Below are 27,583 nucleotides of genomic sequence, written 5' to 3' on the forward strand. Positions count from 1 at the left end.
AAAAGCAGTTGTTACCATGGTGATCTAGTGCTGTTTCACAAGTTACGGATAGGTTTTCTGCACAGTGTATGATTCCATTTAGTAGTTTTAAACCAACAAGTAGACATAGCATATTGTCTTTTTTCCCTCCAGAAAGATTATTATGTCAACACTAAACTCATGTACCCTCACACACACCTGTGCACGCATGCACATGCACAGGCACATGTACGCACACACACGCATACACACACACACACACACATAGTCATAGACCATAGTTTTGTTCAGTTCGGCCTTCTGAGCAAAATCACTAAATTAAATACAGAAAAATGGATATGAATAAGAAAATGTACTACTTGTGAACTTAACCTTGGGTCTTGAGTTGTATTTTTTTCCTAAATTGCACTTTTGTTTTTGAAGTTTAAGTTTTTATAAAAAATAAATAAGTGATACTTCAGTGTTGTAGAGGGACATCCTAACAACGTGAGGATCCAAGATAGTGACATTTCCTGAGTAGTTGACCTGGTCTCAGCCATAACCTTGAATTCATGTTGACAAACCTTTCCCCTCCCCCTATCTGTGGTTCTCTCAGTCCATTTTTGCCCCTCCGTCCCTCCCTCTCGCTCTTTCTCGGTCTATTTCTCTCTCTGTTTCTCTCTCTGTTTCTCTCTCTCATTCTCTATTTTTCTCCTCTCTCTCTTGCTCTCTCCTCTGTCTGTGCCTCTCACTAGCTCACCACCAGCCTGCTGGCTGTGTCTGCTGACTGTGTATGCTGACTGTGAATGCTGACTGTGTCTGCTGGCTGTGTCTGCTGGCTGTGTCTTAGAATGTGCTGGGGGGCCAGCAAAGGGGAAATCAACTTAGGAAAGCTTTCAGAGTTCAAGTGCACGGCCAGAGAAACGTTTCTGAGTTGGACAAAGGGAGAGAGGAAGGGAAGGAGAAACGGGAAGGTGAGAGGTTGAACTACTGACAAAGCAGCTGAGGACGGGGGAGAGAGCATGAGGGTCATTTTAAAAAAAAAAAGTGAAATTTGAGAAAGAATTGTGAACATAAAAAAAAAAAAAATGTCCATCCCCTCCCCTTCCCTCTCTCCACTTATACACTCCTCTTACCCTCCCCCTAAGATATTCCTTTCAGAACCACCCCTTTTCTCTATTTCTCTCGCTCTGTCCCTCCCTCTCTCGCTCTCCTCCATTCCTACCCCACTTGCACACACAGACCAGATGACTGACGCCCTCTTACCCTCCCTCTCTCTCTCACCCTCGTTTTCTCTCTCTCTCCAAGCTCTCTCCGCTACACCACCAATACTTTTTTCCCTGGCTGCGGTGTGTTTGTGCTTTAGCGAGTGTATGGCGAAACCGGTTCTGTGCTGATCCAGCGTGTGCTATCCCATACACAGAGCCAGGAGCAGCGTACCTCTTGCCAACAGCCTGCCTCCACTCTGCTGCCTTTTCTGCTTTGATTTCCCACTGTCTGCTTTTCCACCAGACCTTTTCTTTCTTTAACCCTCTGCTCTCTTCCAAGAATGATCTAGGAAGAGGGGAAAGAAATAAGAGAAAGGTGTCTCCCCTGTGAGAAGGGGAGATGAGGAGGCAGAAAAGGAGAGCGAGAGGGGAGAGGACTAGAGAGAAGACTGGGGTTAGGCTGCAACACGAGAGGCAAAGCAACGAGGAGAGGGAGAAAGAAGAGAGCAACAAGGATCGAGGGATGATCGAGGTGGAATCGGGCCGAAAACGCAGGAAAAGGAGGGAAAAATTGCCAGACTCATCCAACATCTGCTGGTATTTTTCTCATCCTTTTGTTATTCACATACTTTCTTTTTAAGTGTTTCTGAAATTATTTGTTTCCTTTATGTTTCTCTAGCTATCTCCCATGGGTTTCTCTTTCCATGTCTTCTAGGGTTTTCAGCGTTGCTTGTCTTTCTTCTTGTTTTTAAAAAGTGTCTCTGTCCATGTGTGTACTTTAGAACCCTTTCCTTCCTCCCGCTCCCATCGGAAGGTTTTCCTCCGTCCTTCCACGTTTCTCTCTCGCCCAAATGAAACACAATGATTGCTTTTGTTTTATTTTAAGTTTTGATACTTTCGCTTGGATTTTCCCATTGAAAGTTTACATAGTTTTTGTTCGAACTATGTTGGAAAAGGTGAAACCTGAAATTGGGGCCCAGTAGTTAGGCCGAAAGGGAGGGAAGAAGGGGGAGGGGGGCCTAATTTTCCTCTGTTTTTTGGGGGTTGTTTTATCTTTGTGTGTATGGGTATGTAAGTGTTTTATTGTCGTAAGCTTCGTTAAATTATTGTATGCATATTTTCTTCACAGTTTGGAGTCATTTTGATGAGTTTGACATAATATTTAACTGGTAAAAAGGCGACATTGTGAAGTGAATGTAGTTCTATTATAGGGGTATCCCCATCGCCGCTCTCTCTCTAACTCGCTCCTCGTTCTCCTCTACTTCCTGTCTGTTTGTGTCCTCAATACATCTGTCTGTTAGTCTGTACATAAACACATCTCTTCTGAATGTGTTTCTCTATTTATCGACTAATACGGCACTCTAGCTTACAGCAATCTCTGTGGGCCTTCTCTGTCCATCCCCACGCTATTGGCTTCCACCCTTGCTTCCACTGTTTGATTTACACAAGTCGGTGTGTCCCTCTGTTCATACTTCATTTCAGAGGCCAGAGTGTGTGCTGTGTGTACATGGATGTGTGTGTTATATTCTCATTCCATCCCAGCTCTTAGCCGCCCTGTACATCTCCATGGAGACCTGCTATGTGCTCTCGGCCCCCTGTACCTCGGCCTATGCGCGGGCACACAAAGACACCCCCGGACATCGCCCTGCCAGAGTATAAAATTGGTGAAGGGACGGAGAGGGGGGTACCCCGATTGGGAGTTGTCGGAGGGTGACAGCGGGGATGGACGTGGTCCTGATAGCCATGGCTAAGGGGCTTTGTGTCTGAATAGAGGTTAAGCTGGGGACTTAAGTATGGAGCTCAGGCCTAGACACCCCACCGCTACGGGCCTGCAGGCTTGGTTAATAGTGGGTAGAAGGGCTGAAAAGAAGGCCTGTCTGACTGGCTTTCTGAAAGGCCTGACTGAGATCTCTACTCTATTGTCTTATCAGGTGGACTGAAAGCACGGCGTAACGGTGCTCTCTTGTCCTTCCGCCAGTCTCGCTGAAAGTGATAGTCTATATGGTTAATACCATCATCTCAACACATAAGCAAACTAAGCCTTTATAGTTTAAGGTTTGTGTAAAAACATCTCAGAGTGGATAATCATATGTTTACTGTATTTGCCGTTTTGTATTTTCACCTTGATGAAAAAGCATTGTACACTGTAGTAGAGAGCACTTTTTGGAAATTAAAATGTGTTGTTTGCTAGTCCAGAATCGCACATTATCACACTATGACGACATGGTAGATCTACGGTCTCACACCTCATATGACAATAGAAAAAAATGATAGAGAGGTCAGTCAGTGCTGCTAGATATATGGCCTGTGATGATGGAATGCCACAGATCAGTTACCAGCCGTTAAATATTTGAAGCGGCTCTAGCTTGACGTCAGTTCCTCAGGCTCTCCCAGCCGTCTCAGCGTCAGTGCTGCGGTGGAGGAGGCCACTAATGTGCTTCCCTTTATGACGCATAACTCAGCCAGCACTATCAATTATACAGCTAGTACTTGTCTGACTCTGAGAGGGGGTGGGCTACTAGCAACAGGCTTTAGCGAGTGTATGGCGAAACCGGTTCTGTGCTGATCCAGCGTGTGCTATCCCATACACAGACCCAGGAGCAGCGTACCTCTTGCTACAACAGGCTACTGGGTCCACTATGGCGGGAATGACTGACTGACTGACTGGGGCATAGATAGAAAAAGCAGCATGTGACCATCATGGATGTATTCCCACTCTCAGGGTCCGGGTGAGAGAACACCCCCCCCCCCCCGGAATCATTGTTCCAGTTGTGTCAGGATTTGTCTGCCTCAGCTTGACGAGGACACAGACCGCTGAAACAAGGCAGAACCAGATGAGCTGCGAGTTCTGGTTTGATTCATATAGCCTAATGGGGCCTTTTTCATAAATACTGAATTATTTGTTTTTCTTCATACAGTGCTTCAGTCCTCCAGTGTCTCTGTGTGTCTGTTGACATGGGTAAATTGAATTACTAGCTCGTATTTCTTTAGAGCACTCGGTAGCACACCTCTTTTTCGTCAATAAAATGGAATCACATTTTTTTTTCAATTGGATTTGATGTGTCCATACTGTGTATTGTACTAACACTTAAGTCCAAGTTGTATTTGAGCACATTGATGTATAGGAGCTTTGACATCAATTTGCGCACAGAAATCAGCACATATAAAAGACTCAAGAGTGAGAGGTGTATGTGTGTGTGTGGGGTGGGGGGTGTCACACCCAGGGTTCCAGTACGTTCTTGTCTGGGTTGGTTTAGGTTAGTTAATGGGTTAGTTAATAACCGGTATTTTAGACTTAGGCTGGGAAATACTTTACGTATATCAGGGTATATACAGTAGCAGAGAGGGGAAAAGGTATTATGATAAGTCAGGTATTATGTATCCAGAATGTATTACATTTTTATGGAACTAGAAAGCCTCTTTAACTACTCTTCATACCTCTTCTGAAGTATTTATGCCATTTGTGTTCAGTAATTGATGTTCTAATACCTTAAAAAAAATTGTTTTACCTTGAATTACACACATCACTTCAAATTACATCATTGTCATTGTTCGGACACAATATTACCTTCTCTCGGGGTCTCTATCTTCGTGGACAACCCCTCGTAATGTTATGGGTGTACGAATGGCTACATTCTTGTGGTACTGTACATTTTTGTGAAGATTGTATAGTGTCGTTTTGTCCTGTGTGTGTACTGTAGATTGAGGCGGTGGTAGTGGAGGTGGTGTGGGGGTTAAACTGTACAGGCGGGAGGAATGTGTTTCGAGTCGGCAGTGAGAATTCCTCAGTTCTGCATTAGTAGGTCACAGCTTTGCCTCTTACCTCGGCAAACTCTCTGCTCTCTCTTCTCCCTCTCCACCATGTCTGTCTCTCTCCTCCCCCACCCGCCCGCCCTCCCTCACTCTCTCTCTCTCTTTCTGCTCTCTCTTCTCCCTCTCCACCATGTCTGTCTCTCTCCTCCCCCACCCACCCTCCCTCTCTCTCTCTCTCTCCTGATCCTTCTCAGTCTCCTGATCCTTCTCAGTCTCCTGATCCTTCTCAGTCTCACCATGTTTCCTCCCCCTCCCTCCCTCCATCCCTCTTTCTTTCTTACTTTCTTTCTTTCTCTCTGTTCCCTTCTCTAGTTCTGATCCTAATCCTCTCCCCCTTCTCCCTCTCTCACAGACATCTAAGGCCCGAGGTGTAGGGGGTGGGTTGAAAGGGAAGCGAGACGGGGAGACTGTGTGTGCTGGTGCGCATGCGTGTGTTATATAAATCTAGCAGTACAGCTCTCACTCCTGCTTTCAGTGTTTCTAGTCCTCTATGATTAATTGAGCTGGGATCCTGAGGAATGGCCATTGTCTATGTCACCAGATTCTACCTGTTCTTATCATCTAGCCTACATGACATCTTCCTCATATGTTCCGCTGGACTATCATGGTCAGACACCACTGATTCAGCTCCCACTAACATTGATATGCATATTGCTGGTCGTCACATGCCAGCATACCTTCCTGCTGAGGCAAAAATTCCAGAACTATCTCGGGTCCTTCACAAGACTGTCTGACAGACTAGGGGAGCTCCCAGAGATGCTGGCTGTGAAGCAAACACAGAACATTATTAAGATAGCACACAGAAACATATACAACCATAAACATGGCATACACAGGCAGCGGCCGATACTGTCTATCAGATAACTCATGGTGTATAGCGTTGGTGTGACTGTGAGTCAGGCCTGCTGGCTGGCTGTCTGGCTGCCATATTGACACGGCTCACAAGCCTTCACAGTCTACCCCTGTTTTCTGCTCAGCTATGCTCTGCAGTACCATCAGTGGCGCTAGCCGGCCGTATTTACAGAGCAACACCCTTTGGTGCTATGGGCCCTGATGCCAGACGAAGAGAGAAGGAGGGGAGGTGAAGAGGCAGAGAAAGGGAGGAGGGGAGCTAGGGTGGAGAGGAGGAAGGAAGGAGGGAAGGCGAAGAGGCAGAGGAAGGGAAAGAATGGTGTCAGAAGCATAGGGTGGTAATGCTGCTCAGTTGGTAGAGCATAGTGCTTGCAATGCCAGGATAGTGGGTTCTATTCCCACAGGGGACCGGTATGGAGAAAAAAAAGTAAATGTAAGCACTCACTACTGTAAGTGTCTCTGGATATCTCCATAGCTCAGACATGTCTTATAGTGACTGGCTGGACTGCCATGGCCGCTGGGCCGTTTCTGAGTTCTAACTCCCAGTTCCCACCGTCACGGCTGCACAATCCCCAATTTAAAAGACTGTTGTGATACCCCCTGTACAATATTGTGACGAAGCAAACCAACCTTGTAGTAATTGATTGTGAATAGTGAAGTAAAGCCTCCTGAGTGTGTCTGGGCGGTTGGTTGTGGTGGCAGGGGGGCTATAGGAGTGTCTGTGGGGGTCAGGGCTGGGAGATGAAAGGAGAGGCTGTGGTTGGTCGCTTCATGCTTCAGAGGTTCCTCAGAGAAAAGGAGAGGTCAGGAAATGACCCCAAACACCAGGCGCATTGTTCAAGTTCAAGGTAAAGTTGAATGGCACTTTTCATTCCGTCTATGCAGCTGCCCTCCTCCGGCTGTGGGCTTTTTTGTACAAGTGGTATTAATTGGGAGGTAATGTTGCTGTTGGGTCAAATCAGACGTTTGTGTTATGATAGCATAAGTGAGAAGCAATTAGGTCAATATTAATTGCAATTACACGTTTTACTATTTATAATTGCGTGAGGGCTTGACCATGTAGCGTTTGGATGGCTACTTGGCTCAAAGAAGCAATCAGATAATTCAATTTGAAAAGTGTTTGGAGGTAAGTCAAAAATGGTCAGCATTTTCCTTTTCAGAATAGCTATGGGAATAGATTTATTTCCAGAGATTTGATTGGAAATGTGGCCCAACAAACATCGATGTGAGGTCGTCTGATTGAGAAAACACAACTCTTACTTCTGCCAAACTGCTGTAAGATCACAGTCCCAGATTTAGCTTTTTGTGTGTATGGGAGCATGTGTAATTTGTGTGTGTTTGTCTATCTGTGTGTTTACCCACAGAGAAAGGGGATTACATGTATTTAATAGAGGATGAGTTTTGGGAGGGGTGTTTGAAGGGGGCAGGCCCGGCCCTCCCTCCACGAGGGCTGACCCGTGCTCAGCTGCAGTGTGTCTATCCGTGCCCTCCCAAACCTCCCAGACCCCAGACAATGGGTCAGATGTCAGGCTGGGAAATACAACACTTCCCCTCCGCTCCTCTCCTCCTCTACTTCCTCCTTCCCCCTCTTCTCTCTTCTCTCTGTTGTGTCTGGTGGCTTGTCAGGAGCTGTTAATTAACCCTTCACAGGGAACTTCCCGTCCGGCCCACCTTCCAAAAATATAACATGTAATGTCTTAACCTCTCTATTTAGCAATTGGATATTTTGTCTTTCAGGATACTTATTGCATTGTCTAGGCCGGTTCAAGATGACTATACTATAGGAGGATAAATCACCAAAGAAGAGGAATGTATAGACAAGGTTCCCCCCCTAAATTCCGCACACTGTTTATGTATGTGGTAAGGCCCTTGCTTTTTAAGGCTGTAATTGATGGTTTTGTACTCTCCGACTCTGTGCACAGTGCACACGTGCGCACACACACATACTGTTCACACATACATACATACATACACACACACACACACACACACACACACACACACACATACTGAGGCACATAATTCTGGGTCTGAGCCACCCCTTTAACAGAAAGTCAATAACAGTACAGGAATGATTAATCAGGCCCTCTATTCCCCTCCTCCACTCTCCCTCTATCCCTCCCTCTCGCTCCCTCACTTCTCTCAACCCCACTTTCACCCTTTCTCAGCTAACTATTGATCTGAATGCATTTGCCTGCCATTTATCGCTCTAAACTCCCCCCTAAACTCCCCCCTACACTCCCCTCTAAACTCCCCCACTGCCGCTGCAATGAGCAACCAGGCACAAAGACCCTCTCACACAGGAGAGTCTGACACACATAGACACACACACATACTCCATACGTCAATTTGTGTGTAAAATCGTGTTAATTGCATTTGATGTAAAATGATGTATTTATTTGCCCATTTACTGGTCCAACTAAAGCAGCATGTTCATATAGGATGTTTACACAGCCACACATATGCACAGATTGCTGAGGGAAAGTGTGAGGGGAGTAGTCAGACAGTCCAGTAGTCAGAAAGCGGCTGTATATTAATAGTATAACATAATATATGCCATTTAGCAGACGCTTTTATCCAAAGCGATTTACAGCCATGCATGCATACATTTTACGTATTAAGAGGGTTAAGGTTAACTTCTGCAGTGTGGTGAACACTCATCACCTTTCTATGTAAAACACACTAAGCTTTATACCTGAGTAACTACCTATGTAATTACCATTTTGCAGACTTGTAAGTCTACAGTTATACATTACAACCTAATTCAGAAATCAGTTGTATTAAATAAGACGTTTGGTAGAATGGACACTGATTTATAAAGCTTTACAATGTTTCGGGGATGCAGGTGCACTAAGCCTCTATGCAGGCATGTGTGAGTGCGTGTGTGTGTGTTTCGCCTCAACCTTTGTAAACCTGTGGCGGGATTGAAAAAGGTTTGACTGACAGGTCCTTTGACCCTCCCCCCTCATCCCCTAACCATTCTAGATGGTGGCAGTCAGGTTGCCATGACACCAGACTGTTTTGTCTGCCCTTTGACCTCCCGAAGGGGTGCTGTGGTCAATCAGGCATTACATTTGAGTGGCGAATGGAAGGGGGAAAGAGGCAAGGGGCGAGGAGCGAGGAGTCGAAGGAGGGGGGCAAATGGGCACATTTCCTCTCTAAAACCGAGGTACAAAAGGTTCCTCTATACATCCGCTGTGTACACAGACATGGAGATGGAGAGCCGTGGAGGGGGGAGGGAGGGAGGGAGGCATACTGAGACAAAGACACATGTGCACACAGACATGAAAGCTCACTCGCTCTCTTCTTTCTTTCTTTCTTTCGCTCTCTTTCTTTCGCTCTCTGTCTCTCGCTCTCTGTCTCTCGCTCTCTCGCTCTCTGTCTCTCGCTCTCTGTCTCTTGCTCTCTCTCGCTCTCTCTCTCAGGGAGGAGGGTAAGTGAACTAGGCTGTGTGTCCCAGGGGGTGGAGGGGGTTATTATAGTCATTGTGCAGCCTCCCGGCCCGGCCAGCTGAAACCGTTTGGCTGCTGTGCTGTTTGAAGTTATATTTATCAAGCACAAGCAGGAGGCTCAGCTTATACACCGAGATCTGTGTCTTCTAATTATTGAGAATGGAGAAGAAAGGACACGTGTTTGTTTAGATGGTAAAGTGAGGCTTATTTTGATATTAGGGATTGGACATGTGTGCAGATGTGTGCCCAGATGCTTTCTGAAAGATCAAAGAGGGAGAGGAGGTGTGAGACCGATTATATTTCAACACACTATGTTTCTGATACTTCAAATACCATGAAAAGTCTGTTTTTTAATGCTTATATATTTGACAAAAACGACCCATGTCATTCACATAGTGGTACTTTCATATATGCATATGATTGTCAAAAATCTTCAAGTGGCCAATTAAATCTGTATAGCCTGTACAGAATATTGCCATTTTGCATTGTGCTGAATTACCCAGTTATTAAGTAAATCAACCTGGCTAAATTGTAGAAATGCATTAATGAAAGCACTTGAACTGAATGAGACGGGCACTCTAGATGCTGAATGTGAATTTGAGTGAAGTTCTGCATGTGACATTTATTCTGATTCATTTACATTCTATCTATAGTGCTGTATTTATGACCTCCTTGTGCAGATCATACAGTGTAGCGTAGATAGATGATTGTTCATTTCATTATTTTTCCTGTTTATTTACTGTAGATGGTGATAATTGATTGTGTAATTTAATCATTTTAATTGCAGCTGTGTTTGCCTGCTTTTGATTTCCCTCGTTAGCAACGACCTTTTTCTGACCCATAGAAAATAGGGCATGGAACGTTTCTCTGCTATGAGCACATATACTGGTGTCAAAATATTGACATTGACTATTAAAAACTGCACATCACCACCATGGCCCGAATCTGTGTACGTTTCAAAATTAGTCCTCAAATATGGCACGTTGGTTTAACATGCCGTGTCAGATGCTGAGACAAAGAAAGCCTGTCAGAGCTCAGGAAGTTAGAGGAAACTACTTCCCAGTGGTAAATTCCTATTTCCTATTTCCATTTCAATCATAATACTCATGTATACTGTCGTGTGTCGTACTGAACCATGTGTCTATCTATCTTCTGAAACTGAGCAGTTAGAATTGACGGTGACATTTAAAATGTCACACTTCAAAACACTGGCAGTGGTATTTGAATGTGTGCATACGTTAAGTAGCTGTGCAATTACTTTCTTGACACTTGGATCAAATTGAAGCTGTTGTAATTCATATGTTGACTTATAATCTGTTGTCTGGAAATATCTACCTCATAGAAATATCTCACTCATCGATCATATGACTGGAAAACAACACTGTGTTTTTCCACAGCAGCTATAGTGCTGCACCTCTACAGTACGTCTCTCTCTAAGCCCTTGTGACTCTTTGCGTTTCAGTGTGGGGACCGGACCCATCACCTGACTGCCCTCTCCTGTCTTCCTGGTCTTCAGCCGAAAAGCCATGAGGTAATATCCTCTCCTCCTCTCTACCTCCATCCATTCATCCATCCATCATTCCATCCCTCACTCCCTGCACCCTGGGTATGGGTAGTCATCATCCCTTCTAACACCCATCAGTCTATGGTTTTAGATCTCCTGTTTCTCAATCTGTTTTATCTTCTGTTTTCTGTCTGACAGACAGCTGTCTTGCTGCCTCTATAGAAAAGCTCTACTATCCCATCTGCTTAATGGAGAACCAGGTCTCTTCACCTCCCTGTTTCTGGCATGATTCATGCCCGTTGTGCTGTGGTGACTACAGTTTGCTTGTGAGACTCCTGGTTTCTATGGTTTTTACCATAGCTGTATATAGTTCATGTACAACAAATAGACTCCTGGTTTCTATGGTTTTTACCATAGCTGTATATAGTTCATGTACAACAAATAGACTCCTGGTTTCTATGGTTTTTACCATAGCTGTATATAGTCCATGTACAACAAATAGTGTCCCGGGTTCTATGGTTTTTACCATAGCTGTATATATGTTAGCCGGTAGTGTACAGTGCAGTGTAGTGTGTATGTTAGCCTGTAGTGTGCAGTGTAGTGTGTATGTTAGCCTGTAGTGTCCAGTGTAGTGTGTATGTTAGCCTGTAGTGTCCAGTGCAGTGTGTATGTTAGCCTGTAGTGTCCAGTGTAGTGTGTATGTTAGCCTGTAGTGTCCAGTGCAGTGTAGTGTGTATGTTAGCCTGTAGTGTCCAGTGCAGTGTAGTGTGTATGTTAGCCTGTAGTGTCCAGTGTAGTGTGTATGTTAGCCTGTAGTGTACAGTGTGCAGTGTAGTGTGTATGTTAGCCTGTAGTGTGCAGTGTAGTGTGTATGAATGCTGTTAACCATGGCTGTCCACTAAAACCCTACAAACCTCCAGCCTCTGAAGCACACTTTGTGTAAATGTCAGAAATTCCATTTCCACATCACGTAATGTAATGCACCCCGACTGGGAGGGGCCACGGGCACGCCTGGCACACCAGCCTGGCCTGGGCAGAGATTGACAGCTGTGCCCTAGCAACCATTGGTTTGGCGTATTGCCAAGCCGCCAGGGGTTTCCAGGGAAGAGGTTCCCATGGCAACGCTCATTTTGCCACTTTGGTTGGTGTACTTACAAGGTTGGCGTTGGGCAGATTAATGTGTGTTACAGCAACGCGGCTATCAGCTGGAAAATCAAATGCTTATTCCAGCAGATTGGAGCTCTGCACGGCACGGCATGGCATTACCATGCCGCTTTTAAATGACATAGCTAAATTAGTCCCATCTGATGGTCTTTTACGCAGTAATCAAGGAGTGGCATTAGTGGCTTTTAATTAATGAATTATTTACTGTATAAAGTCTAACACGGATGTTTGAATTTCAACCCTCGTCCAGTAATGTATCCATTCATTAAACGTCAAGGAAATAGTACAAGCTGTGAATAATATTTTAGAGATTGATTTCCAGCAGACTAGACACTGTCCAGTAGCCTGCCTTCACTTCATCAACTGTTTTTTACAGTCTCTCCATCCGACTGCGCTAGCTGCTGCATTCACCACAAAATGTCTCTCCCATTCACACATTCTCTGGATGCACTGAAGGATCGCTACGATGATCAGAGGGTTTTGAAGTGAAGGGTTGAATTGGGAGATGGAAACTGACAAAGTACTGGACGTAATACGTGGTATAGGTCTGTGAGGGTTGAGGAGTCCATCGCTGGCAGAATGTAGGCTACGACAACCTTCTAGGGGCACACACCTGCCCCAGCACAGACACTTAAAGTTGGCCAGCTCTCTTGGGGGAATTGCCTCAGGCCCCTAGACACACAGACAGACCTGCTGAGGAAAGAGAGAGAGAGAGACGACGAGAGAAAGAGAGAGCGGGATAGCCGATAATGGCACAGCCACGCTGCATTCCTGCGTGATTTGACTGTGAAAAAGATTGCAGGCGGGGAACCGAGCGGAGGAAGAGAAGGGGGAAGAGGAAGGAGGTGGGTACGTAGAGAGAGGGTGACAAATAGGATGAGAGGCGGGAAACGAGGAGTGACGAGGGCAGGCGAGGAGAAAAAGGTCAGCTGAGTGGAGAGAGGGAGGGGCAGGGAGGCGAGCACTTTGGGACAGGAGAGGAACGAGAGAGGGTGATGGTGGAAAGGAGAAGGGGAGAGAAGCAGACATGGTGGGATTAGGAATTTGAGCACAGTCCAAAAGGGGGGGAGGGGCTTGAAGAAGAAGAGGACGGAGGGGGAAGAGAGAAATTCCACCTGGCAACGTTTGAATGGTTCCGCTGGCATAGCCATGGTAACCCTGGCATCATCTGATTGGCTGAGGGAGTGTTCTGAGGCTGGATGTGTCTGGGTCTATCTCGCTCTCTCCGTTCACACACCAGCCTCATCCACGGATAGCTAGCTATAGTTTGAAGAAAGGTCTGCAGAAAGATAGGCGGGGAACAACACGGTCACTGATCTTTATTTGTTTCCTTCTTGCTAATGCCATCTAACAACTTTCGGCTGGCAGGATGATAACCCTCGCAACAGCTTTCCCAAACTCCACACGCCACACAAACACAGACAGACTACTTTTCAAAGGCAGAGAGAGACACAAGCAATCTGTTGCAGAGCTACAGTCGCATAGCTACAATCTCACAGCTTCACTTCATGGCTTCAGCTGGGCACCTGGAGGGATTTGAACCTATATCCACAAGGCTGACGATATGCGTCAGTATTAATTGCACAAGTAGTACTGTTCACAAACTGTGGGAAAGCAGGCCGTCATGGCACAAACACACAGTGTGACTTTGTCATTGCAGGCCCATTCATTTTAGTGCAGGTCACTGTGCTCTCCATTCAACCTTTACAGCAGAAATCCATTTAGCTAAATGAGTCAACTCATTTGGTTAAAACCCTTCAGGGTAGAGGCTCCTGATAAACACAGAGGAACAATGACAAGAATCGTCTCAAAGACATTTCTGATTTTGGATTTGCAGAAGTAAGCACTTTAAAATGTATCAAATGTTCAATAACTACATCAACTATAATTTTGCCTAAAGCTATTGTGACAACAGCACACAGAAATGATGCAGGACAGCTATTTTTGACTGTGGTATTTCATGACATTTCATTAATGTGTTTATATCATAACTATCAGAAGAGGATATGCAGCCACATTGTGTATAATGACAGTAAGAGATAATGCATTTAAAACCATTATGGGGTCAGAATAGATATTTCAGGAAGTGGGTTAGGTAGCACTGTGTTATGAGACTAGCGTGATGCTTGTTAGAGTGCTGCTGAGAGGGAGTGGAGCTGAGAGAAAGAGGGGACAAAGCAAGGTCAGTCGCCACAAGAGGGCAACAGTGCCCCAGAAATGATTGCAGTGGTGGTTGGTTGTTGCAGTTGTGCACAGTTTTCTCCTGGCATTTATAATAACGATGTGTGTGTTTGTGTTTTCTGTAAAATGATATGTCCAAACTCCCCTAGTATGTATTGTATGCTATCATCATCACCAAAGACATGTCAATTAACAGACAGATTCTATTTTGACAAACAGACAGACCCACAGATGAGACAGACAAGACAGACAGACAAGACAGACAGAAAAGACCGACAGACAAACCAGAGAGACAAACCAGAGAGACAGACAGAGGACAGACCAGACAGACCAGACAGACCAGACAGACCAGACAGACAGACAGACAGACAGACAGACAGACAGACAGACAGACACCTGGCCGGCTGGTGAAGACGTGGCAGAGGGAGTGCTACTACAGAGTGTGCTGCGGTGTGAGGTAGTTGGTTGTATGGTTTCACATAATAAACAGCCCGGAGATAACTGTACAACCTTCTAGCTTTCCCCGCGGTGTCACCACAACCTACAGTAAGCACCCCTGGAGTCACACCAGCAAGCCAACACTGTGGTAAGTATAGGACTGTCAGAGAAAGTACATGACACAACACAGAGAGGCTATTTAGGTCACTAACAAGACAACACAGAGGCTAGTTTAGGTCACTAACAAGACAACACAGAGGCTAGTTTAGGTCACTAACAAGACAACACAGAGGCTAGTTTAGGTCACTAACAAGACAACACAGAGGCTAGTTTAGGTCACTAACAAGACAACACAGGCTAGTTTAGGTCACACACAGGACAACACAGAGGCTAGTTTAGGTCACACACAGGACAACACAGAGACTAGTTTAGGTCACACACAGGACAACCCAGAGGCTAGTTTAGGTCACACACAGGACAACCCAGAGGCTAGTTTAGGTCACACACAGGACAACACAGAGTTTAGGTCACACACAAGACAACACAGAGGCTAGTTTAGGTCACACACAAGACAACACAGAGTTTAGGTCACACACAAGACAACACAGAGGCTAGTTTAGGTCACACACAAGACAACACAGAGGCTAGTTTAGGTCACACACAGGACAACACAGAGGCTAGTTTAGGTCACACACAAGACAACACAGAGGATAGTTTAGGTCACACAAGACAATATTTGCAACATTTGAAGAACAGACAATGTAAGTGAACTGTGCATGGAGGACATTTTTCATTATGTGATCCACAAGCTTTTTTTTCTGTCGCAGAAGGTTGAGTTGAGTTGGATTCAATTGAATGCAAGAGCTGCCTCCTGTCTCCTGCTTCCACTAGTATCATTCAGATCAGTCTATTTTAACAGCATGTGTCTAGTACCTACAGTACAGCATCAGCGAACTCCATGTCCAGGCACCAGGGAGTTAAGGGAAAAGGGTCAGTTGTACAGCTGAATGCATTCAACTGAAATGTGTCTTCCTCATTTAACCCAACCCCTTTGAATCAAGGCACTACAGCCCTGTGTTATTACATATCACTACTCTGGGTCAGTAAGTTGTACTATGTACTGTACACTGCACAGTGCACTTACTGTAGACTATCTTTCCTTGAAGGCCAAAATACTGTCCCAGAGCTCTCTGTCTATAGGTGCCTCTTAAAGTCCTTAACTAAACCTTCAGATCCAATATCATACTGTATCATACTCCACACGATAACACACCTCTATACTGCATTCCCTCTTTCCTGCAGCCATTTGACTGGATTCTGCTGGCTAAAACTAGTACAAGCGGTCATTTTCAGTCGTTACCAGACTGTCATTGTTCTGCAACCTTTGCTCGGTGTCCTCTGGTTCTGTGGTTCTGATCGATGATACCCAGAATTTGTCCGCTCGTCTGTAATAGTAGAGAATTCACTAATGCCTGCCATCCTGTACAGTGGTAACATTATTTTAGTCTCTCCTCTCCCTCCTTTACTTTCATACAGGGTAACAATATCATTTAACATCCCAATAACTAATCATTCTAGCTATGTAACTGGGTGTCATGCACCCACATTCATTCTGTGTAACATGATCCATGTCTATGGCTCTCTCGTCTGTGTTCTTGTCTCTCATATCACTCCAGAACATGTACTCTTTGTGTTTTGTTTTCCTGAGGTTTGCAGTCACAGTCAGAGAAATATATCAGTTGCTTGCGAACAGCCAACCCCTCACCACCCTCCCAGAAGCCCCCCTCCTCTCCTGCTGCATCCCCCCTTCACGCTAACGCAACCAACCTCCCCCTCCCTCCCCCCTGCCTCCTCTCGTCCCCCCCAGTGTGTCTGGGCTAGTAGCTAAGACAACAGGCATCCGCATTGCGTTCTGGCTCCTCTCCTCTCCTGGAAGGGACAAAAGGGGGCATATATCAGAATTCTGCTGATTCGACGCTGTTGTGGCGCTGTTCTTTATCATACCCACAACGCCTTTCTCCTGCTGCCGTCCCAGACAGATGCACCTTTGTCAAATGCCTGACGTGTCGAGCGCGGAAGGTTGCGTTTTCTCCCTCTCTCTCCTTTTGTGTTCTTGTCTCTGTAATTGTTGTATCCTCTGTCTTTTTAGTGAGGACAGGGAGCTGCCATTTCTCTCTTTGTCTCTGTATCTCCATCATTGTGGCAGAGAGAGATCTGGATATCACTGATTGGATCAGTGGGTATTTTATCCACATGGCTGATCAGAGCTCATTGGTAGTCTGGGTAGATAATGCAGCTTGCCTACATACACACACACACACACACACACACACACACACACACACACACACACACACACACACACACACACACACACACACACACACACACACACAGCCAGCCAGCTGTACATGCATCTATGTGATCTGTATGATCCAAACATATACAGTGCAACATGCTAGTTAGAACAGCCCAGACTTGAGAGGGGGGATGGACCGACTCAGACCAATGACGTCACATCTTCTGGAACACTCTTTGTGCTGTCTGACAGTGGAGTGATGCGGTGCAGAGCAGAGCCGCCGGCAGATGCACCTGTCTAGGACAGCATATCTGTGTGCGTCTGTGTCTCTCTGTCTCAAAGCCCTAGCACCACGAGTGGCTCTTGCTTTTTAAGTGCAAATGTCTCAGAGATAGTTTCCAGCCTGGAGTGGTAGGCTCAGAAACAGATACAGGAAGGTATGCTGGCACTCACTCTGCCAGGCGAGCAGCTGTGAGCTTATACATTTATGTTCTCCCTTTATATTCATTCTAACCTACTTTCAGAAAAAGATTGCACCGGATTTGTCTGTCTGGTATTGATGGTGTCGTTGGTATTGATGGTGTCGTTGGTAATGATGGTGTCGTTGGTAATGATGGTGTCGTTGGTAATGATGGTAATGATGGTGTCGTGGTAATGATGGTGTAGATGGTGTTGATGGTGTCGTTGGTAATGATGGTGTCGTTGGTAATGATGGTGTGGTTGGTAATGATGGTGCCGTGGTAATGATGGTGTCGTGGTAATGATGTGTAGATGGTGTTGATGGTGTCGTTGGTAATGATGGCGTCGTTGGTAATGATGGCGTTGATGGTAATGATGGTGTCGTGGTAATGATGTGTAGATGGTGTTGATGGTGTCGTTGGTAATGATGGTGGTTGGTAATGATGGTGTGGTTGGTAATGATGGTGTGGTTGGTAATGATGGTGTGGTTGGTAATGATGGTGTGATTGGTAATGATGGTGTTGATGGTGTCGTGGTAATGATGTGTAGATGGTGTTGATGGTGTCGTTGGTAATGATGGTGTGGTTGGTAATGATGGTGTGGTTGGTAATAATCGTGTGATTGGTAATGATGGTGTTGATGGTGTGGTTGGTAATGATGGTGTGGTTGGTAATGATGGTGTCGTTGGTAATGATGGTGTCGTGGTAATGATGGTGTTGTTGGTAATGATGGTGTGGTTGGTAATGATGGTGTTGATGGTAATGATGGTGTCGTGGTAATGATGTGTAGATGGTGTTGATGGTGTCGTTGGTAATGATGGCATGGTTGGTAATGATGGTGCTGGTTTTGGTGTGTTTTGTGGAGTAATCCATTTGGCTGCTGTTGAGTTCTCTGCTTAATAAAGTCTTGGTCTCATGTTATATCAGAATGACGAGAGGTTCCTCTGAAGATCTGTATTAAAAGCCTGGTTGAATGATACAGAGGATCAGTCTGATGAATGATCTCCCCATGTAGGACTCTTTGATGTCTGATAGGATCTCCTTTGTCTGTTGACGTCTGTTGTTTTCCTGGTCAATATGCCTCCGCTCCTCAACCGCCACCTGCTGGCTGCTAAATCAAGATTACAAACCGCTATTATCGTTAGACCATAGTTTATAGGCTAAAGACAAATCTTGCCCAAGGAGAATGCACTCAGAGTCGCTCCCTCCAAGACTATACACACACAGCAAGCATACTGTACATGTGCACACACACACACACACACACACACACACACACACACACACACACACACACACACACACACACACACACCCACCCATACGGAAGCAAGCACTCATGCACACACACACACGATTTAGACGCTCCCATGCCCTGAAAGACTTGTGCACATCGGTGATAGTCTTTACAGTGTAACAAGGTTAGAGCACTTTATGACCAATCACGATGCTTACACATCAAACATTCCCCTCAGGGGCCCTGTGATTATGTTATACAATAAACACATATGTACAAATGAGGTAACAAGATGTTCTCTCTGAGGACCTGAGAGCAACACAAATATCCCAGCAGACTGCCATGAGCCTGGCATCTGCCTTTGGTTCTTACCAGCCGTTAATGCTAGTTTCAATGGGAATAATGGCTGTACTGTAGTAGTCTGCATGTTTTACTCCGTTATTGATTTGGTCCTCCTATCTGGGCGCTTTATTTGGTGTTTTCTCTGTCATTCAAGCTGCCATTTATTGTACTGTAGAGCAATTAATGGCTGGGTGATTGGTGTAAACCTGGAAGGCAGTGGTGATATCAGGATCGCAGGTTCATGTGCTCTCCTTTGGCTTGTTGCACCTTCTCTTCTCACCCTGTTTGAAATTCTGACCCTCCCCCTCCATTCCCTCTGCTTCCTAGCCTCTCTGACACCCTCTAAGCTCCCCCTGTCTAACACACACATTTCTCCTCATTCCCAGACACACACACCAGCACAGAGCCCACAGTCTGCAAAGAGGGGGCTGGGTGGGTAAGTGGAGACATGATATTCGAAAAACGAGAGAGAGAGAGAGAGAGAGAGAGAGAGAGATTGGGGACAAGGCATGTAGAAGTGGGAGGGATGCTCAGAGCAGAGAGAGGAGACTGGAGAATGAGACCATGAAAGCAAGAAGGAGGGGAAAGTGAGAAGACAGGCTGTGTGTGTGTAAGACAGTGTGTGTGTGTGTTTTTTTGGGGGGGGGTGCGCATATGCATGCAAACATATATAAGTTTATATGTGTGTGTGTGTTTTAGCGTATATGTGTGTTTGTGTTCCCGGTGACACAGATTGATGGAGGGAGAAGACAGAGGCTGAGGTGACTGTGCTGGCGGCGGTGGGGGAGGTAGGTAGAGAGTAGAGCATGCAGAATAATAGAATCAATACTATTGTCTGTAACATACCTGCTGTTGGGCTTTCAGTCTGGCCCCAGTAGCCAGTCAGCCATCAGACCCAGCCGCCGTAGAGCAAAGACAGAGAACGAGAGGGGGGGACAAAGAGAGAGAAAAGGAGGGGAAATGCAGGCATTGCCGCCTTCTTTTTTATTTGCCTTAAATGATGGTGAATGAAGATGGAGTGTTGAAAAAGGCTAAGTTTGATTCCTTTGTGTTTTTTAAACCTTTGTGTTTTGTTTAGTGCCTCTGCCGCCAAGATGCATTGGAACTTTGGATAGAGGAAGATACCGTCCTTTTGTGTCCCTGTGCCTGTATTTGTGTGTATATGCATGTGTGTGCGTGTCCGTGTGTGTGTGTGTGTGTGTGTGTGTGTGTGTGTGTGTTTAGTCAACAACTGAACCATCAGAGGACACATGTTGAGGGAGACATGTTGTCCACATGTCTGTGTTGTTGTAGCTGCTACTCTATGTGCTCATCTTGTTTCTCCTCTAGATTCCCACATTATTGCTTTGGTCAATCTGTCTCTGCTTTTCTGCGTTTCAAATTTTATGATATTTCATTTAGAATGATGAAAGGGGATTGGGAACTCGTTTGAGTTGGTGGACATGTTGATGTGGTTTATCAGTATATGGCTTATATCTGCACCTGCGTGCACACCATATGTGTGTTCAAAAGCAGAATTTAGTTTGAGATTGCAGTATTGCGGTAAAAACGATATTTACAGATCCAACTGAAGTCTATTATTAATATAGACTTGTAACTTGAACCGCAGATAAATGCATAATTCATTAGTGTGTGAAGTTGTGGTACATGTCTTCAAATGGCTCTTCTTTCCTTTCTGTAAAGACTCACCCTGTTTCACATTATTCACATTCATCAACATCTATTTATTTGTGACAGCTAAACAAACACGGCCAAAGCTTTATTCTTTATTTAACTCATTGATTGTACTTTTCTCATTATTTGAAGTTATTGTCACAAAGAGAATTGACCTGTGTTAGAGAGTCAGTCAGTGTGTCAGTCAGACTGTCTACCAATAGGTGGCACTGCTTTGCCAAATTTTCTCTCACAGAACTTTTGCTCCTGGCACTATAGTAGGATATATTGGACACAATGTACTTAAGTAGTTATTCAAACAAATAAACATGTTTGAGCGAAGTGAATGTACAGTAGCATGTTCTTATTTCATAGTGTTTGACTGTCCCTTAGAATGACGGAATTTCATTCCCTCCCTCCGCAGGTAGAGTCGGACATTTTGGAAAATTGCATCCTGTGACATCTTGCTAAGATGGATCCGAAGGCTTCTCTCTTCACCCTTCCACATCTTCCTTGAACCCTACACGACCATCATGTCCTGTGTCCCCATCTCACCCAGTGAGTGAGAGCACAGCTCCTGTCCTTCATTTGAACCACTGTCAGACTAACAAAGGCAACATCTACCTGTAATTGCCAGTGAAGACGGGGAGACAGTGGCTCAACCAGTAGGAGTTAGAAGAGAGAAAATGGAGAATTGCTCTTTAAATTCTCGTAAGCAGATGTAGCCATTCTTGGCCAGTAGCTGGTTGCCCCTGCAACATAGAGTTGTTAAATTGCAGAGCAGTCCCACACAATCAGGCTGGAGATTGTCAAGTGTTACATTGTGGTATCTTAAGTGTAGAGGAATTATACTGACTGGGACTATTTTATTCTGATTGACACAGCTCAGTGGACTGCCTAGGAGGTCCGTAGAGGAAAACGTCTCTAAAGAGCTATTAGAGAAATGATTCTGAGCCGAGGTTATTAAGAGAGTATATTACATATTAACAGAATATATTAGGTATGAATACACACGTATTCATCTAGAAGGTTTGTATTATATTGTATGTTATACCACAGCACTGTTGAATACTTGTTTCTGATTGGTGAGAATGGACATGAACAAGTTGTTATACAGAATGTCTGGAATGTATATTCATTATATTACATGTTTCATATTGATCAGATTTGCTGCATTTCTGCAGCAAACCCACACAGGAGCCGGCCGGTTGCCGCAGAAATGAAAATGTCAGACGAGGTCATAGCTTTGTGTCGTCGGTGCGACTATGCGGTTATTTTTTATTTAGTAAAAAGGCGTTTCATCCATCAGACCATGTTTGCTAATGTGAAACGCCTGTGGAACTACTTTTCCCAGCATGCCCCTCTGTCCCTGAGACCCTTAACCTGTGAGGTCATAGTAGGTCACAGGTGAGGTCCTCGGGAACAGGGCTGCATTCATGTTCATCATTGTGGAGCAAAAGAAAAGAGAAGAGTCGCTGTGGAAGATGACTTACTGTTTTTATACGTCAATGAACTCCTTGCTATTTCCCATAGACTGTTCAAGTATAAAGAATGCAATGTATAGTGTTTAAACTGGTGTTTCCTTTTAAAGTGATCATAGTTAGAGTTGCTTCCACACATCTGAATACAAAACTAAATCCCAGACTTTGACACCGTGGTTGGATGTCCCATGTCTTTGTATCTGATAATGGTACACACAGCCCTATCCATTCTGCAGGACTCTACTGAATGTTGTCGTACTTATGTACTTGTCTGAAGTGTGATTCCCTCTTAACAACGAATACCTGTGGAAGAGGATGTCTGTCTGTACTCTCCAACTGCAGGAGTGACCTCAGGGGGCCCACCCTATTGGCTGGCTTTGTGTTCTAACCCATAATGGGAGCCAATCAGAAGACATCCAAGGGTGGTGACCCCATCATAGTTATCATCTTCGAAGACAGCTAATGATCCATGTGAAATAAAGTATTTATACACTATTACTGTATTTTGTTACTGCATTTTGTTACTGTATTAATTGTATGTCTTAATTCCTAAATAAAGACAGAGTAATGTAAACGGTGTGACAGTCTGTGTGAGCGTGTCAAGAGGAGCATGCTATGAGCTACGTCTGGCAGATCTGCATGTGAGAGACTCCAGAGGTGTAAAACTTTTTACTGCTGCTCTTTAATTACTTGTTACTTTTATCTCATATTCTTATCCATATTTTCTTTAACTGCACTGTCGGTTAGGGGCTCGTAAGTAAGCATTTCACTCACTTGTTGTATTCGGTGCCTGTGACTAATAAAATTTGATTTGACATGCTATCATCTAATTGAAGACAATGTTAATGTGGCTGCTGACACTGAAGTACTAACTACAGCTGCAAGGCCATTAGCAAACATTTAACATATCCCGGACTATCATTTTGGTAATGTACAAACATGCAGTCATCCAGAAATATCATCCTGCTGACCTTCCTATCACACACTAGATATTAATGGAGAGGATTTCAATCCTTAAATGTAAATAAACAGAAGTGAATGAACATTTAGCTGTACTGCATGAAGTGTCAATTTATCAAAGTGCCCTTGTTGGCTACACACACAACTAGGCACACACACACACACACAGTCTTATACAGCTAACCTTGTGGGGACACACAATTCAGTCCCATTCAAAATCCTATTTTCCCTAACCCCTAAGCCGTACTCTTACCCTTAACCTAAACTTAACCCCAAAACTTAACTCTAAACCTAACCCTAGCTCCTAACCCTAAAACTAACCCTAGCTCCTAACCCTGAATGTAATTCTAACCCTAACACTAATTCTAATCTTAACCCTAAACCCCCTAGAAATAGCATTTGAACTCGAGGGGACAAACACAATGTCCCCAATTGGTCACACACACTCTTTCTCTCTCTCTCTCTCTCTCTCTCTCACTCACTCACTCACTCACTCACTCACTCACACACACACACACACACACACACACACACACACACACACACACACACTCACTCACTCACTCACTCACTCACTCACTCACTCACACACTCACTCACACACAGGCCCACACATGTATTTGTGGCCCTCCCTCCCCAGCTGGGAAGCCAGGGTGGCTGCCTGACTGGTTGTCTGACTCTGGCAGTCCTGGAGCAGACTCTTGGCCAATATTGGTTAGCTTGTCTGTGTGGAGACAGATGAGTGCTTTAGTACCCAGCTCACCATGCCACTGGAAATATATTAACTTGGTGTATTAGGCACCTTGTCTGGTTACCATGGAGACACAGAGAGAGAGAGAGAGAGAGAGAGTGGGGGTTGTGGGGGAGGGGTAGGGGATATGGGATGTGATGAGGCAGTGGGCTTGATTGGTAGTCTCTCTTCTTTCTCTCTATTGTTTTCTCGTGATCTCTCTTTTTCTCTCTCTCCATGATTTTAACCTTTTTTTCAATATCTCTCTCTTTCTCTCTCATTAATTAGGGATTGGCACTTTTTTTCCATCACTCATTATCTCAATGATTTCAGTGTCCTCCACTGCTCAGGGTTTATCCCTCTTAGTTTTCATTTCCCTTTCTTTTTCCCTCTCCAGACCACCAGTGAGCCTTTTTCCTTTCATTTTTGTTTTGGCTCCCTCACAGACAAACTTCCACTCTGTATCGTTACACTTTCATGAGCATTTTGCACTCTCTCTTCACCACCCCTTGCTAGTTTTCCCCTCCCTTCCTTCCTCCCCCTCCCTCTCTCACGCCATCCCTCAGCTCTGCAGTAAAACTGGTGCATTGTGGTTGCAGAGAGAGGGGACCAGAGACAATGGAACTGAGAAGAAAGGTGGGGAAACCGACACAGGCAAAGGGAAGGCTTTGGTGCTCCTATACCTAGCCATGAAGTGGGAGAGCATTTCACATGTATTACGCTGTCATTGTCAGATATAAGTGGAGTGGTTTAAAGACACTTACACCTCAAGTAAAGATGAACATCTGCTCTGCACAAAGCACCATGGGCTCAAAGACACAGCATTTCATTCAGTGTGTCGTGCAAATGGAATATCCATGGAATCTGAATTAGAATTCTATGTGAATATCCATATCTCAGTGACATCCTTTATGACATCATACATTCATATTCAACAATACAGTAAGTTTTGGAACCTCAACCAACTTTTCCCATATGACAGCACATCATCCTGAAGATGTAGAAGTGGGGGTTGTGGGTTCTCTATGCCAGCATGTTGTTCAACCCCTCTCATAGCTGCTATCAGTGCTTTGTGGAGGTTGAAGACAGTATACGTCTGTGTTGGGGACACGTCCTCACCGAATACAACATTTGAAATGTAGACTCGTTGTAAGGTTCTGTATTTATTTTCTTAGTCAACCTTGTGTTCTGTTTCGTTGTGTTCTTGAACGTAGCCCCGTTTCTTTGTGTTCTTGAACGTAGCCCTGTCTTTCATTTTTGTTCATTGATTTCACCTGTGTTCGTTACTCACCTGGTCTCATCAGCTCCTTATTTAGTTCAGTTCATTCTGTTTGTGCCGTTGTGAGGTATTGTTCGTTTTGACTCTACTAAGCCTTTTCCTAGCTCGTTTGTGAGAACCAGTTATAGCCTTCAGTCCTAGTTTTGATTCCCCTGCCTGTTTGCCTACCTGTGTATGGTCACAGCTTACAATTGGCTCATTCATCCCCCTCCTCTCCCCTGTAACTATTCCCCAGGTTGTTGCTGTAAATGAGAATGTGTTCTCAGTCAACTTACCTGGTAAAATAACGGTAAAAAAATAAATAATTGCCTGCCTGTGACTATGATTCCTGCCTTCTGCGAAGGCTAAATAAACACCTGCCACGCTCTGTGCTTGAATCGAAATCAAATCAAATCAAATCAAATTTATTTATATAGCCCTTCGTATATCAGCTGAAATCTCAAAGTGCTGTACAGAAACCCAGCCTAAAACCCCAAACAGCAAGCAATGCATGTGAAAGAAGCACGGTGGCTAGGAAAAACTCCCTAGGAAAAACTCCCTAGAAAGGCCAAAAACCTAGGAAGAAACCTAGAGAGGAACCAGGCTATGAGGGGTGGCCAGTCCTCTTCTGGCTGTGCCGGGTGGATATTATAACAGAACATGGTCAAGATGTTAAAATGTTCATAAATGACCAGCATGGTCAAATAATAATAATCATTGTGGTTGTCGAGGGTGCAACAAGCACGTCCGGTGAACAGGTCAGGGTTCCGTAGCCGCAGGCAAAACAGTTGAAACTGGAGCAGCAGCATGGCCAGGTGGACTGGGGACAGCAAGGAGTCATCATGCCAGGTAGTCCCGAGGCATGGTCCTAGGGCTCAGGTCCTCCGAGAGAAAGAAAGAAAGAGAGAAAGAGAGAATTAGAGAGAGCATATTTAAATTCACACAGGACACCGGATAAGACAAGAGAATACTCCAGATGTAACAGACTGACCCTAGCCCCCCGGCACATAAACTACTGCAGCATAAATACTGGAGGCTGAGACAGGAGGGATCAGAAGACACTGTGGCCCCATCCGATGATACCCCCGGACAGGGCCAAACAGGCAGGATATAACCCCACCCACTTTGCCAAAGCACAGCCCCCACACCACTAGAGGGATGTCTACAACCACCAACTTACCGTCCGAAGACAAGGCCGAGTATAGCCCACAAAAATCTCCGCCATGGCACAACCCAAGGGGGGGGCGCCAGCCCAGACAGGAAGACCACGTCAGTGACTCAACCCACTAAAGTGACACACCCCTCCCATGGACAGCATGGAAGAACACCAGTAAGTCAGTGACTCAGCCCCTGTAATAGGGTTAGAGGCAGAGAATCCCAGTGGAAAGAGGGGAACCGGCCAGGCAGAGACAGCAAGGGCGGTTCGTTGCTCCAGCCTTTCCGTTCACCTTCACACTCCTTTGCCAGACTATACTTAATCATAGGACCTACTGAAGAGATAAGTCTTCAGTAAAGACTTAAAGGTTGAGACTGAGTCTGCATCTCTCACATGGGTAGGCAGACCATTCCATAAAAATGGAGCTCTATAGGAGAAAGCCCTACCTCCAGCCGTTTGCTTAGAAATTCTAGGGACAATTAGGAGGCCTGCATCTTGTGACCGTAGCGTACGTGTAGGTATGTACGGCAGGACCAAATCGGAAAGATAGCTAGGAGCAAGCCCATGTAATGCTTTGTAGGTTAGCAGTAAAACCTTGAAATCAGCCCTTGCCTTAACAGGAAGCCAGTGTAGGGAGGCTAGCACTGGAGTAATATGATCAAATTTTTTGGTTCTAGTCAGGATTCTAGCAGCCGTATTTAGCACTAACTGAAGTTTGTTTAGTGCTTTATCCGGGTAGCCGGAAAGTAGAGCATTGCAGTAGTCCAGCCTAGAAGTAACAAAAGCATGGATTAATTTTTCTGCGTCATTTTTGGACAGAAAGTTTCTGATTTTTGCAATGTTACGTACACCTTTTTCTCCCTGCGTATTCAGTGCAGAATACCTCACCTAAAATGGAATGGATTCAGCAGAGCTACAGCGGCGCCTAACTCAGCAAGAGGAGTGTATGGAGGAAATCTGCCTTCTCCGCCTGCCTATCCCTACTCCTCCGATGCCAGGTGTCGTAACCCATTCCCCTCCTTCATTCATATCCATGCCTGGAAAATATGACGGTTCACCTGGGAAATGTCAGTGATTTCTGATGCAATGCCGCAAATACATTGAGCACAACCCCCACTAACTTCACCACCGAGAATACCAGGGTGGATTTTTGTTGTCTCTACTCACAGGCAAAGCCCTGGATTGGGCCTCTGCCATATGGACTGCCAAAAGCACAAAACCCGGATCCAAGACCCATCTCCACACCCTCTTCAAAGAGGTATTCGATCCCTCTCCTTCTGGTCATCCTATAGGAGACCTCCTCAGAGAATTTCAACAAAGACGCAATTCAGTATGTCCTTAAGTTCTGCAAAATGGCTGCAGGGAGGGGATGGAGTGAGGCTGCTTTACTTACTGTCTACCGAAGAGGGCTCAACAGGGAACTTCAGGCGGCGCTGGCC

At 45.1% G+C, this 27,583-nt stretch overlaps 1 long non-coding RNA gene across 1 annotated transcript; it reads left to right on the forward strand.

Annotated features, from left to right (window-relative positions):
* Window positions 1-1,304: 1,304 nt before the first annotated feature.
* On the forward strand, window positions 1,305-21,171 carry LOC115164629 (uncharacterized). The gene is made up of 3 exons (XR_003869960.1): window positions 1,305-1,763; window positions 10,746-10,814; window positions 20,984-21,171. It is a non-coding gene; the product is annotated as an uncharacterized LOC115164629 (long non-coding RNA).
* The last annotated feature ends 6,412 nt before the right edge of the window (window positions 21,172-27,583 follow it).

This window comes from Salmo trutta, chromosome 3 (assembly GCF_901001165.1).
Source record: "Salmo trutta chromosome 3, fSalTru1.1, whole genome shotgun sequence".
NCBI classification, from domain to species: Eukaryota; Metazoa; Chordata; class Actinopteri; order Salmoniformes; family Salmonidae; genus Salmo; species Salmo trutta.